The 13,587-nt window shown below is 37.7% G+C and overlaps 1 protein-coding gene across 2 annotated transcripts in view; it reads right to left on the bottom strand.

Moving 5' to 3' along the window:
- UNC5C (unc-5 netrin receptor C) overlaps positions 1-13,587 on the bottom strand; it is a 403,063-nt gene that overhangs the window by 126,567 nt on the left and 262,909 nt on the right. The gene's annotated exons all lie outside the window — the stretch shown is intronic.

Raw genomic sequence — 13,587 nt, 5'->3', positions numbered from 1 at the left:
ATGTAACAAGAATCTAATCACTTATTTATATAGTTATAGTTGCTATAGCAATATGCAGTACAATCTTAAAAATTGCTATTGATAGACACAAAAATGTTAGAAATCAGTTTTATCATTTTAAACACCAAAGCTAAAAAATAAATGAGTCAGTTATAAAGCTTTAAAGCAGCTTTTTTTAAAGGTAAAGTTAAAAAAATTTCATCCGGGTACTATTCAGCTCCTCCCAATAAAAATTTATTGAAATTTTACCCAGTAGATTTTATTAAAAAGTTACACCTCTGTCTTTTCATCTCACGTCCCCAATAATGACTTAAAATTATAAAAGCACCATTTCAGCCTACTGAACTAATGGGTAGTAATCCAAAAAGTCTAAAGGTGTATCTCTAAGCCTTTCAAGGAGCTATAAGAAACCACCATCTGGAAAAATGCAGTGAGAAAAAAATTCATGTCATATTATTTGCTATTTGGGTGAATTTCTTGGCAGAAGAAAACCTTCAAGAGTTTAGGGGTTCTGAAAAGATTATTGGATCTATGTGGGTCTGAGGTAAGATAAGAGACTCTGTAAATCCTGCAAAATTTCTGTCAGAAAGGCATTTCTAATTTTATTATCAAGAAATTGAGTAGACTGTAGAAACGGATACTTAAAATCCAGAGTTATTGGAACATGAAAGTTATCTAAGCCATGTCCTTATTTTACATATAAGAAACACATTTCTAAAATTACTCAAAGCCTCACAGCAAAATAATTGATGCTGCATTAGAACCTGCTGGCTGTTGAGCTGATACATATTTTTTTATCCCACACATCCCTTCATATCTCTTAAGTTTGATTTGTATCCTTTCAACAGCAATGTCAGAAAATTTCTACTCTTTCTTTTCTCATATGGCAGCTTCTCTTTGTTTTAAATCTGCATTAAGATAAAAAGTTTCATCAAAATATTAATAAAAGCAACAGCAGCACTGAGTAAGTTTCATGGGATAAAATGTTCCTTTTTTGCCTGGGCTGGGTCTTTTTCGAGTTGCCTCGAGTCGGGGTGCTGTGTGGACTTCTCCAGAGGTGGTTTCTCTTGTGAAACACAGGCTCTCGGGTGAGCTGGCTCAGTAGTTGTGGCTTGAGGGCTCTAGAGCGTGGGCTCAGTAGTTGAGTCATATGGGCTTCCCACAGCATCTGTGATACTCCCAGACCAGGGATTGAACTGTGTCCCTTGCAATGGCAGGCAGATTCTTAATCACTGGACTGCCAGGGAAGTCCTAGGATAAAATATTCTTATAAGGTATATCTTATTTGTGAAAAATTATTCTGAAAACCTCCCATATGATGCATGGTATGGTAAAGACGTAAAGACTAGAATTAATTCTCAAATCAAATAATATATAGACTCACTCGCAGTTAAATTAAACAACATATGAGAAAATAAGGATGGAGAATTAGAGTGAGGCACATATATCTCCAAAGAGTCAAAAAAAAATTCCTTTCATATTTATTATCTCCTTATGATAGATACTTTATTAGGTACTTAGGATGAAGATATGTAAGATTCACAATCAAGACTAGAAAGGTAAGCTGCGATCTACTCATGAAAAGCCTTCCTGCTACACTAAGGAATAGCAAACTCTCAAAGGCTTTTAAGCAGAGAAAGGAAATCAGATGTCATATTGCTCTCAGTGTGACTGAGGTGGTGCTGAAGAAGCAGAAGGTAGTTAGAGATCTATTTGAATAGATCAGGAGGGATGATGGGGAACTGAACTCAGCTAGTGACAGTGGACAGGAAGAAGAGAAAGCAGATTCTGGTAATGAACAGATCATTTGTTTCAGAATACCTAAGTATCTGGAGAGTGCAAAGAGGAAAGGATAATACTATATTCTCAGCTATTGCAATTATTAAGTTTATACCATCATTAAATGAAATCATACCACCGTGGGCAGGAAAGTGGTGAGAAAGATAGCAAACTTATTTTGGTACACATTCAATTTGTTATCGTTGTTCAGTCACTAAGTCGTGTCCGACTCTTTGTGACCCCATGAACTTCAGCACACCAGGCTTTCCAGTCCTTCACTATCTCTCAGAATTCACTCAATCTCGTCCATTGAGTCAGTGATGCCATCCAACCATCTCATTCTTTGTTACCTGCTTCTCCTGTTGCCCTCAATCTTTCCCAGCATCAGGGTCTTTTCCAGTGAGTCAGCTCTTCGCATCAGGTAGCCAAAGTACTGGAGCTTCAGCTTCACATCAGTCCTCCCAATGAATATTCAGGGTTGATTTCCTTTAGGATGGACTGGGTTGATCTCCTTGCTGTCCAAGGGACTCTCAAGAGTCTTCTCCAACACCACAGTTCAAAAGCGTCAATTCTTCAGAGCTCAGCCTTCTTTATGGTCCAGCTCTCACATCCATATATGACTACTGGAAAACCCATAGCTTTGACTATGTGGACCTTTGTCTGCAAAGTGATGTCTCTGCTTTTTAATATGCTGTCGAGATTTATCATAGCTTTTCTTCCAAGAAGCAAATGTCTTAATTTTTTGGTTGTAGTCACCATCTGCAGTGATTTTGGAGCCCAAGAAAACAAAATCTGTCACCGTTTCCACATTTCCCCCCTCTATTTGGAAATGGAAAAGTCCAGTAGGTCCAGATCATGATTTCTAACCTTAGCATGATTGACATTTGAGACTGGATTTCCTGTTGTGAGGCCGCATTCTGCATAGTAAGTTTCTTAGCAGCATCCCCGGACTTCATCCAGCAGATAACAGTAGAGCTCTCGAAGCTATGACAACATAAAAGCCTCCAGATAATGCCAAATGTCTCCTGACAGGAAAATCACCTCAAGTTAAGAACCACAGGTCTAAAGTTTGGAAAAAGAAGGCCAGGTAGAAGATACATGCTTCACTGTCTAGGAGATAGCCGAAGCACTAGAAATACCAGACCAGTGGTATTTCCAGACTAGTGGTAATACCAGAAATGACACTACCTGAGCAGGGAAAAGAAAAAAAAGAGGACACCAACATTTCAGAGGAAAAGCTGTCTGCAAACATGTTCCGGTGTGAACAAAGACATAGGAGAAAAACTAAGAGTCAACTGTCAGAGGAGTGAAGTTTTAAGAAGTTTGGAGGCCAACAGGACAAATGCAGCAAAGAACTTAAAAGGAGAAGTTTGAGAAATTTAGGAATGAAGGGGGACTAGAAACTCAGCTGTGTTGGGGGTGCGTAGAAATTGGGAGAATGACTATAATAGTAGCTACTGCTCTTTTGCAAATTTTATTTTGACAAAAGTCAGCAGCACCGTTAAGGGATGATGGGTTCAAATATAGCAGGCTATAATTCTTCTTAGGATTTGGTATATAGTTTTTGCAACTGTTTTCAAAGTCCTGCCAATGGAAGGCACATCTTATGAAAATTGTTGTTTCCTAATTGAGAATGGTGACCACACATCAGAGTCCTATACTTCAAAAGACAGGTTTAACTGAACCATCACTGAATACCATATAATTATATTATTTTGATGTTATTTGATTTTAAACTGTGTGTAAATTTTATCTAATTTCTAAAATGATTCATAGGTAACCCCTCACAATGTAATACTTCTTCCTGAAAAATCCTTTTAATCCTGCCCCAAATCTCTTTTCTAGCTTTCAGGTTGTATAAAGAACATAGAATATATTGTGCAGTCCAGCACGGCAGCTGCTCCTTTCATATGCCTCCAAAGTACTCTGCAAGCAGTGTGAGTAACATTTTAAACACATCCTTCATCATTTGGAGAGATGTGATAGAAGGCAGGCCGGATGCCTTGCAGGCAGAGAGAACATGAGGGTGACGAATGAGTAAGCAGGAAAAACGGACACTTGTCAGCTAGGAATTAGATGTAAAACAGAATGTTTTCGAATAATGTGGGCATATCTGTCAGGAAAAAGATGAATTTATGCCCTTGGAAGACCTTTAGAATTCTACACTTCTGTTTTCTTTCCATTAGTTCTAAGGCAACTACTGAAATAGGTATAAAATCCTTTCACTAAAACCTAGATTACTTTTGCAAAGTCGGCTCAGCTTACCTCTGATTTAGTTATTGATTCCATCAATTAAAAGAAAAATCACCTTTGTCATATGCATGCATTCAGAGATGTTTACTTAACATGAATATTGGCTTACTAAATCCATACAGTGAAATGCAATTAGCAGATGCAGAATCAGACTTGAAACTATATAGATTTCTATTTACCATTTACACAGTAATCAAAGAAAGTACATGTGTGGCTGTACACAGAGTCTCATTTTTTATGGCAGAATTCTGATGCTGTCAATGAGGTTTTTTTGCAATATAATACAGTGATTATAAATTATTTACGATGTGAAGCCCACTAATTTCAAGGCATTCTATAAACATGAACTCTGCTTTTTGACAAGAATCCGCCTGCCAATGCAGGAGACATAGGTTCAATCCCTGGCTCGGGAAGATCCCCTGGAGTAGGAAGTGGCAACTTGCTCCAGTATTTCTGCCTGGAAAATTTCATGGACAGAGGAGCCTTGTGGGTTACAGACCATAGGGTCACAAAGAGTAAGACACGGCTGAGTCACTGAGCATATGCACACCTACACAGGTAGAAAAGGCGGCTTCCTGCGAGTGTGAAGACTCTTCCTCATTTGCAAAATGGAAGTAAATAACTGGATACTTTTGAAGGTCTCTTTTGTCTCGAGAGCCTATAACTGAGTAGACTAACATTTTTAAAATGCATTTTAGGGGAAAACAGCCTGGCCTTTGTCAAATAAGATCTTTAAGGATTTATACCGATTATCAGTGTCCAAGAGAAATAATAGAAGAAACTGTTTTTCAACAATCTAGAAGATGATGCGTCTTTGAAAAGAACAGCTTATAAATCCTCCTCTTAGGACAATCTTCCTGGAACTTCTGTACACTTCAATATACAGGTGTCAGAGAAAATGGGGCACTGGATGGGTTTCAGAAGATTCCAAATTAAAAACATCAGAAAATTCTTTGTACAAATGCAAGAAAGCAATATAATATACATCACAAGAGCAGATGAATATTGCAGCTTTGATAATTATACATGTATTGAGAATTATAAACACATTGAAAGTTATGAATGCATTGAGAATTACTGACAAAACTAATTTTCTTGCTCTGTGGAGAGGTGGGAATGAAATGCCTACCCAAAATGGCATGCAAGAAAGTCTATCATGCCAAGGCATGATATTTATGAAAGGGGCCCCCAATCAGGTCTCTTCTGCAATGACAACAACTCTCGAGCATCTTTGCCTGGAAAGGGTGAGTATGGTCTAAATGGGAAAGTCGGGGCTGGACAGGTGGGAGCTTTTACTATAACAGGTTATATTACTATCCAAGCACCTGTGAGCCCTGCTGATCTGAAAGGAAACCTGGAGAAAATACCAGCGAAAGATCTCCCTATGGTGTCTAAGTTGGTAGGTTGCTGATACTATTGTCTTTCAAAATGAAAATAATCATGTTCTCACTCCAAGTTTGAAAAAAATAATTTACATTTGTTAGAAATGTTTATTCTGTTAGCAATGCTACTTCATTATGCAGAAAGATTTATTAGAATAAAATATTTTTAAAAAGACAATTTCTTGACAATGTGACAGATGGATATTATGAAGTCGAGAATTCTCTGATGAGCATACTACAACAGATTATTCTAATGGAAATTAAAATCTTTAAATTCCATTGAATAATAAGATAGAAACAACATATTATTACCTTATTAATGTTGGTTGTTTTTTGATTTAGATCTCATAGGGTTCACAAATGTTAGACTTCATAGGGTTTTGAGAATATTAAAAGAAATACTGAATCTTAAAAGGTTTTGGAAGATTATGAAGTATAAAACACATGTAATAAATTATCACAACTATTTCTATTACTATTAGAGAGTCTGGCATGAAACATGATTTCTCATCTGAGTAAATTTCAGCATGTCATTATCTTACACACTTGAGTCATTTGGTCTAAAAACCATAGTATCTAATATTCCATATTTTTCTTATGGAATTTGTCTTTAGAGAACTATGAATTCAACTTGGAGGACTGAATACCAGGATTAAAATATGAAATTGAATAAACAGAAAATGTCAAGTGTATCATACATAGTATTGTTGTCGTTCAGTCACCAAGTCCTATCCAACTCTGCGACCCCATGGACTGCAGCAGGCCAGGCCTCCCTATCCCACACTATCTCCCAGAGTTTGCCCAAGTTCATATCTGTTAAATTGGTGATGCCATCCAACCATCTCATCTTCTGTCCTCCCCACCCCTTTCTCTTCCTGCCCTCAATCTTTCCCAGCATCAAGGTCTTTACCAATGAGTCAGCTTTTCACATCTGGTGGCCAAAGTATTGGAACTTCAGCTTCAGCATCAGTCCTTCCAATGAGTATTCAGGATTGATTTCCTTCAAGATAGACAGGTTTGATCTCCTTGCTATCCAAGGGACTCTCAAGAGTCTTCTACAGCACCACAGTTTGAAAACATCAATTCTTTATCACTTTGACTTCTTTATGGTCCAAATCTCACATACATACATGACTACTGGAAAGACAATAACCTTGATGTATTACTAAGTATGCACAAATGTACACACGCATATGCATACACACATACCTCTGTGTATTTGTATGTGTGAGGAGATGGGTAGATGTTTATTTAGTAGATCATGATATAAATATATTTTTTATTGTAGGTCACTGTGAAAAAGATCTGAAAGATCCCGCAAAGCAAGGTATCATTGCAGTCAAGAGCAAGATCTTCAGCTTGGACAACCTTGGTTTCAGATCCTGACTCTACCACTTGACTAGTTGTGTAGTCTTGAGCACACTGCTTAACCTCCTCTTACTTTAATTTCTTCAGCTAAAAAAATAAGCATGATAATAGTGACTCTTTTACAGGTTTATATATGGAGAAGCCTATATAAAACTCTAGAATCATGCCTTGAATATAAAAAGCACTCCCTGTAGTATTAGTACATTTTAGTATGCTGTACCAACTTTAGGCATCATCGTTAGTCAAAATAAACATAACCAAATGAGACAAAATAATTATGAATGTGGGAGACTAATGACTGAAAGTTATGTGTCACAAAGGGAAACTCAGGGATTACCATGCTGTGCTTGAAAAAAAAAAAAACCACGCAGATTTCATTCCTAGGTTGGGATCCAGGAATCCACAGTTTTCACTGGCCCCCAGGTATATCTGAGTTACAGCACAAAAATCTGAGAACCACAGATTGATTGACTGATTGAGTATCTGTGGAACAACCATGATGTGCAGAGCACTGTGCTAGACCATGTAGGCAGAGGGAGAGAAGAGCCTGGAGGCCATGGGAACCAAGCCTATCTGGTTCTACACTGTGGCTCTTAAGACAATGAGTTCCTGTTGGTGTCTCCCAGTGTCGGTAGCACTTAATTTTGTCCAGGCTGATGGCTGACATTGTCTAGCAGACACTGAAATTTCACATGCATCTAGGGGACATGCAGGTAACTTAAAATAAAGTTAGGCAAGAGAATTATTTTTGTCTTAAAACATTATCACCAACCTAGGCTGTCTTTGGTTTCCCAAACTGTAATAGAGACACAGGTACAAAACCAATTCACTTTTTGTTTACTACTCAACTCTATGCTGCCATATAGGAATGCAGGTTCTGTGGGACACAAACCCTATATTTAGCTATAAAAATTTTGTTTTAATGTACTTTCAAATGGTTCCTCTAGCAAACAAAATAAGTCCATGGTCACATATACTACTTGTGTTCATAGAGGGAAAAATGTGTCTTTTTTCCAATAATATAAAAGGGTATAATTCCCTGGTGGCTCAGATGGTAAAGTGTCTGCCTGCAAACCCAGGTCCGATCCCTGGGTTGGGAAGATCCCCTGGAGAAGGGAATGGCAACCCACTCCAGTACTCTTGCCTGGAAAATCCCATGGATAGAGGAGCCTGGTAGGCTGCAGTCCATGGGGTTGCAAAGAGTCAGACACGACTGAGCGACTTCACTTTTCACTTTGATGTTGTCATAGTAGAGTATAACTTATACTTAAATCACCAAATCTGGCTGTTAACAGGAAACAATCTATCATGAACCAACCAGTATAGCATATTTTGGGAAAACTAGATTAATCTTTTGAGCTTTGAGCATTTATTAAAAGTAAAAATTCCTGACACTGCTATAGAACCCTAAAAAGCTTGCCATGGTTTTCTTTTCCAGAAATAGAGTATCTTTGCTGGAATTGAAAAAAAAATCATGAAAAAATGTTATATTCAGCAATTCTTGTGGTTTTTATTTTTTTATTTTATTTTATTTTTTTTAGACTAGTCAAGTGCAGTAGTGAGAACAATTCTTGTGGTTTTTAAACAGAAGGGACACAGTATATAAAAATGTGGTAAGTTTTCTTTTTTTACTTGCTTTTTCTTCTTAAATATTATAAAGATAAAACAAAACAAGGAACCACAAACCAACAAAAACATGAGGTTTCCTCTATGGTTAGATTGCAAAGTGAACTATCACATTTCTGTAAATCCATACAGTAAATTGCACAGTAAAAAGAAAAGTTTATAATTCAGATTTACCATTTCCTAAACAAATGGCTTGGGTAAGTTATCTAATATTTCATTTCCATGCTTCTGTTTCACTATTTGTAAAGTAAGGATAACAGAATCTACCTCATAGGATTGTTGGAAGCATCACAAGAGTTAACATGCATAAGGGGCTTATAACAGAATTGGGCATATAGTAAGCATGCCCTAAATGTTGGTTACTAGGTCCCAGGATATTTTAAGAGACAAAAGATGCAAGATTTTGACTTTCTTCCTGTTATTGTTCTGTAATTTCCTTTTACTTTTAAAAAAACTAATGTTTTTGACCAGTCTTATGAATTTACCACTAATACTTTCAGAACATAGTAATTATAGGCAGAGACAGAGGTTAGAATGATCTTTGAGCAAATCAGCAGAAGGATTGTCTTGGCAATGTTTTAGTTTTGCCAAGGATGCCTATCCTTTACCGCACAGGGTCATTTAAACAGAATCCTAAATGAACGAAGTCCCTGCAAAAGGAAGTACGCTTTCAGCCATTCTTCTTTATTTCTTGGTTTTGGGGGCATTTATAGAACAAACATATTTATATTCAGGTAGTTTTGCTGAAGGGTTTTTTTAAAAATAAATATTTTAGAGCTGGAACTCCAATGACATCCATTACAGAGAAGAGGAAGAAAAAAAAATCCCACATAAGCCACTCTTCTATTCACACTGCATCTTTAGTTTCAGAAAAAAAAAATGATTCTATGTCATCACAATATTTTTTAAGGTACGTCTTAGGGATAAATAATCAGAAACATGCCAACTTTATGGATGAGGAACCCAATATATCAAAAAGTTAAGGCTCTTTTCTCAGAGTACAAAAAAGAACACAATGATTACAGACAAGCTTTTTTGCAAATAAGCAGTTTAGCCAGAAACTTCCCATTTCATATAGCATAAAACATCACTTTAGCGGCATATTTTGGTCCAGTGGGTTACCAGCCCTTCCTCTAGCACATAGCCCATACATGGATGACTTCCCCCCAAATATAACTTATGAGACAGTGTTCTATCAATTAGAAGTCTACTTCTCAGAACAAATATGAGCTATAAATGCGTATGGATTTGTGGGGCCTCCACGGATCTTGAAAACTTCTGTCTATATAAAAAAGCAAATACGTTTGGAAAAAGATAGACTAATGCAATCAGGAATGTGTTGTGGTTTTTAATCTTGAAACAGGAACCACATGATGAACTAATTAATACAACAGTTGACATTTATATGAAATGAGATATTTATTGTTAAAAATTTATCTGATCTAAAAATGTCTAAATTGTATAATTAATCTCACTTAATTCAAAATCTGGCCTCTGTAACTTCTAATGGGCTTGTTGTTTAGTTAACTAAGTTGTGTCTGGCTCTTTTGTGACCCCATGGGCTATAGCCTGCCAGGCTCCTCTGTTCACAGGATTTCCCAGGCAAGAATACTGGTGTGTGTTGCTATTTCCTTCTCCAGGAGATCTTCCCAGCCCAGGGATTGAACCTATGTCTCCTGCATTGGCGGGCAGCTTCTTTACTACTGAGCCACCAGGACTTAAACAGCCATACGAGGGATCCAACCACAGCTCGGAAATGCACGTTAGCAGCCAGGCCATTTACTCTGGTGTGCTGGCAAGCTTGCACTTGCTGAGCTCTACCAAGACACTTGGCATTAGGCTGCCAATTCTGTCACGGTATAACCTAAATCTTTCCAAACACTTGCTTTTTAAAGAGCTGCTGTCTTGTCAGAAATCTGAACGAAAGAAGGAAGTGAGCCACTCTTACATTCTTCCCCAGGTAGAGTAGGGCAGAATGTTCCAGGTGCGAAGGAAGAGCTATTGGCATCAGTGTATCACATTCTCTAAGCAAAGAAACTGGTGTGGTTAGAACAGACCAAGTAACAGGAGAGACGTGGGAACCCAAAGCCTTCTTACATTTCTGCATTGTAAATAATAATCAGCCTATAACATTATCCATGCAGAGAATAAGATATTTTTGTAAATTGCCAACTGACACAAAAATCAATTGTCACCTCCTCTCTTATTTGTATCCAGTGTGTTGCTTCAAGGCATGGACTTCGTTGCCGATCTGACCTGCTTCTCCATATATGAGCTTTGAACTCAGGCAGGTTTTTTTTTATTTTTATTTTTTAATTATTTATTTAATTTGACCACACCAGGTCTTACTGGCAGCATGCAAAGATCTTCACTATAGCATGATCTTTTAATTGCAGTATGTGGAATGTTTAGCTGTAGCATGTAGGGTCCTCTAGCTCCCTGACCAGGGATCAAACCTGGGTCCCCAGTATCATCAGCGCCAAGCATTAGGCACTGACCACCAGGGAAATCTGTTGGGCAGGTTTTCAAATTTCTCTTTGTCCCTCATTTCCTCATCTGTAAAATGAGGATAATAACACCTGTCACACCAGTATTGGTGCAAGAATTGAATGAACCATCCAAAGTTGGTCAAAGGGTACAAACTTTCAGTTACAACATGAATAAGTTCTGGGGATATTTTTGTACACCATGGTTACTACTGTTAATAATATGATATTGCATAATTAAAATTTGCTAACAGAATAGATTCTAGTGTTTCACCACTTGTGCATGGTCCTGTAAAAATTAGTATGAAAAAAAGAATGTAAAACTTGTCATGAATACACATACACGCACACACACACACGCACACACACAGTAACTATGTGAGGTAAAGGAGTGATTGCAACAGTTCCTCTATTATAAGAATTCCAGAGCCCATCTATCCAGTGTGAGACACATGTGGCTATGGAGCAACTGACCTATGGCTAGTCCTAACTAAGAAGTACTGTAAAAATTAGTATGAAAAAAAGAATGTAAAACTTGTCATGAATAGTTGTTTATATTGGGTATTTTATTGAAATGATAGCTTAGATAGAGTGGACTAACTAACATATTATTAAAATTAATTTGGCCTCTTTTATGTTTGCTTTTTACTTTTTTAAGGATGGCTACAAGAATTGAAATGACATGTGGTTGGCATCATATTTCCTCAGATACGGTTGTTCTGGACAGTGTGTTAGGCACTGCAGACTTACAGATGTAAATGCAGCCTGTGTGACACCCACAGGTGGCTTACAAGGTAGCTCAGATCTCAGGGAAAACGAGGAGTGAACTATGAGAGCAAGGCAGAGAAGTCTACCCTGTTCTTCCCTAATTCTTCCCAGGAACTGTCTTATTCCAATTTGTAGTCAGTGGCCTTTGTGATGGTGGCTGTGATTTATAGGTTTGTACACAGAAGAAAGAGAAACTCCTTAGGAACTATCCTGACATCCCCAGGAAGATGGATTGTCTGTGCACATAGATCCACTGTAACTCCTGAATTGAGGAGAAGGGTGGACATGCAGAGGACTCCTTCATCCTCAGGCGCAGGGACAAAATTATGGTCCAATTATACTTGAATTGGCAGACAACTTCAACTTCTAGGACTGACAGCCCAGGGTGTACAGGAAGTGGTGAAAGAAGGAAAAACTCTTTAGTTTTCGAAGTTAACTTGGTACTACTAAGTTCCAGATTGCACAAATAAAGTCTTTTGCATCATTATCTCTGTTGTTATGAACACTATTATCATTCACTGAGCAGTTGCTTTGTGTATGGCACTATGCCATATGCTTTACAACTTTATCCTAGTTTAATCTTAAAATAACCCTATCATTTTCATTTCACGGTTGATGGAACTAAGTCTCAGAGGGGTTAAATTGCTTGACTAAGGTCACGCTAGTAAGTGATGGAACTAGGATTTGAATATATAGGTCGACCTGGCCCCAAACGTTTGCTCCAACCACTCCACTTTGCTCTTCTTTTCACATAATGCCCACCATCCCCTGACAACAGCAACCACGACATCATCAACGATCACGACATCAGCAGCAGCGGCCAAGACATTTCCTGAAGAGACACAGGGTTTGATGACATTCTGACTGCATTACGTTTTCCTCCCTTGAACATTCCGAATTCTGTCATTGACTATAGTGAGGGACACTGGAAGAAAGAACCCAGTGAAACTGGCAGCTGCGTCACCATGGGGTTCTACTTAGACAGTCCTTACAGCGCCCCTCTGAGTGCCCTCAGAAGAAACCCCTCCCCTCCAAAGGAAGCTGCCACACCCACTGAGGCATCGACCCTGCCATCTGGTAAACACGTGTGATTCCAGAGCAGGCACGCTGTGTCCTCAGCTCATTCCTGGCCAAATCCTAACTCTGTCCTATTTCCTATTTTCCCTCTGCTCTGATTGAATCACAAAATTATTTTTGTATTTTATGTAGTTTGAATATACAAAAAATATATAAGCAAACTTAAATAAATAAAAGAATGGCTAATATTCATTTCTACTTTATAAACTTCTTAAAATAGAGCTTTTTCATGGAAGAACTATGGCTCCCTTTTTAGTACACACACATATATGTACTATATACATATATACACTATTTATAGTATAGTACACATAGTGTACACTATTCACACATCCTGAATATAGATCAAATGAGATGAGAGGTAAGTGAACTTAATTATCTCTAGCATCATGGCTATCTTTATCTGAAAAAAATTTAAACTTTAATTGCAGTTGATGTGACAGCCATCTGTCACATATTACTGGGTAAAGCACCACAGCTGGCTTGAAACAGCAAACCAGAGAATGTGCAACCTTTCTGTAACATTAGTGAGGGCATGCTTGGTAGGGATCAGCTCCGACAAGGAGAATTCGAAATTTAACTTTTCTTTTCATCATGAGGTAAGTCTGTATGAGTAAATCTTTATACATTGGATGCTGTTCCTTGACTAGTAACATATGAGTTCAGTTAATTATGGAAGTACAAGCAAAATGCTCTTCAGTCATAATACACGAAGATGAAAAGGTGCTACGGGCAAATTAATGTCTTACTAGAAGAAGGGTTTGTCTTATTATTTGAAAATGTCAAACTACATTTAAAGGCCACGAAATAAATAGAAAAGTTTATTCTGCAAAGAAAGATAAGGTTCT

Source organism: Cervus elaphus, chromosome 17, assembly GCF_910594005.1.
Source record: "Cervus elaphus chromosome 17, mCerEla1.1, whole genome shotgun sequence".
Classification (NCBI taxonomy): Eukaryota; Metazoa; Chordata; class Mammalia; order Artiodactyla; family Cervidae; genus Cervus; species Cervus elaphus.
Note: the sequence above shows the minus strand (reverse complement) of the source record. Positions and strands in the feature narration are given on the sequence as shown.